Raw genomic sequence first — 1,485 nt, 5'->3', positions numbered from 1 at the left:
TCAAGTTGTAAGACATGATGGCCTATTAATAGGTAATATTCTCCCTTGTGTGATGGATCCAAAACAAAATAGCTTGTCCGATATTAGGTGGTGACGATCCGATCATCTTAGAAAATCAATCTGCATTTATGCAACAACTTTAATAGGTAGAATGTAAATGTGTGCATTATTATACTCAATAAAGTTTTTGGTTCATATACTCTATTAAAATGGATTTAATGCATATAAAGCCGCATCTTCTACATAGAACATCACAATTGTAGTGTGCATGGACATGCTAAATTTCTTTATTATTATACTCCATAAATATGTTGGTTTATATCCTCCTTTGGAGCAGATTTCTTGCTGATATAGTCACATCTTTCAGATAGAATATCAAAATTCCAACATGCATATCTTCTAGATGGCATCACACAATCTTGTATTTGACTATTTTTAGGTCTCATCTTTCCATGCTATAAGATATCGCGTAGCCTATTTTGATGTGCATCTATTCCATTCTCGTGTACTTGCTTTTGTGATTTTTCATTCCTGAAGAAATGGGCGACATCAAGGTGCCAAGACTGTTATGCGTTCTACTACTCATGCCACTTCTTTTAGTTCCTTGTAAGTATTATCTGGAAACTTCACATGAAGAACAAGGTACTTCCTAAATGTGTCTAAAAGAATTTCCCACTAATATGTGGAATTCCTACTTCATGCAAACTAATTTTATCCTCTTTTTGGATGGAACTTCATAGGATCTTAATCTTTTGTACACCATATTATGTGGTTGTTTTGTAGGCTCAGAAGCCAAGACCTGCAAGGTAGCTAGCAGTACCTATCTGACAATAGCATGCAGGGTGGATCCATGTGCTAAAGCCTGCCACAAGGAGGGTTTTACCAAGGGGTTATGTTACATATACCCACCATTTACAATTCTTTGTATCTGCGAAAAAGAGTGTTGAACAAAGAAAACGTTGCAATTCGCGTAGGATGTGTGATGTAACAAATAATAAGGTTGGGTAGTATGATGAATTAATAATGAGCAATGATAGAAGTTGAGTCTATACCAAATATTCCTTACTTTGTCTTAAAGTACAACTAGGAATGCTCACATGAAAATACAACAAAAGCAATCTAATCATGATCCGCAGCACCAGTGTCAACATCTTCACCATATGCGTCAGTATGAATCTTAACTATCAATGTCCTTGAACGCTGGCTTATTTTTTATCAACTCATATACTTGCACACGCCAATAGACAATCTTTTCTCCAACCTCATAGGTGTGTTTGACCTCTAACATATCATAAACATCTATGGCACACACTACATTAGTAGTAGTGTAAGAATCATCTGGTTGTGCAACTTTGTTAAATGAATTACTCTGCTCAAACTATTTTAATACTCTCCAGTATGGCTTACCTGCAATGGTGCCTTCCAAGAAAAATATATGTGTTGCTTGATTTGCCAAAATATAAGGCTCGTCGGTGCAGTACGACA

At 35.9% G+C, this 1,485-nt stretch overlaps 1 long non-coding RNA gene across 1 annotated transcript; it reads left to right on the top strand.

Annotated features, from left to right (window-relative positions):
* The first annotated feature begins 449 nt into the window (after nt 1-449).
* On the top strand, nt 450-1,056 carry LOC147965545 (uncharacterized). The gene is made up of 2 exons (XR_015607503.1): nt 450-642; nt 784-1,056. It is a non-coding gene; the product is annotated as an uncharacterized LOC147965545 (long non-coding RNA).
* Nucleotides 1,057-1,485: the final 429 nt, after the last annotated feature.

Source organism: Triticum urartu, chromosome 6A, assembly GCF_056163025.1.
Source record: "Triticum urartu cultivar PI428250 chromosome 6A, HENAU_Tu73, whole genome shotgun sequence".
NCBI lineage: Eukaryota > Viridiplantae > Streptophyta > Magnoliopsida > Poales > Poaceae > Triticum > Triticum urartu.
Note: the sequence above shows the minus strand (reverse complement) of the source record. Positions and strands in the feature narration are given on the sequence as shown.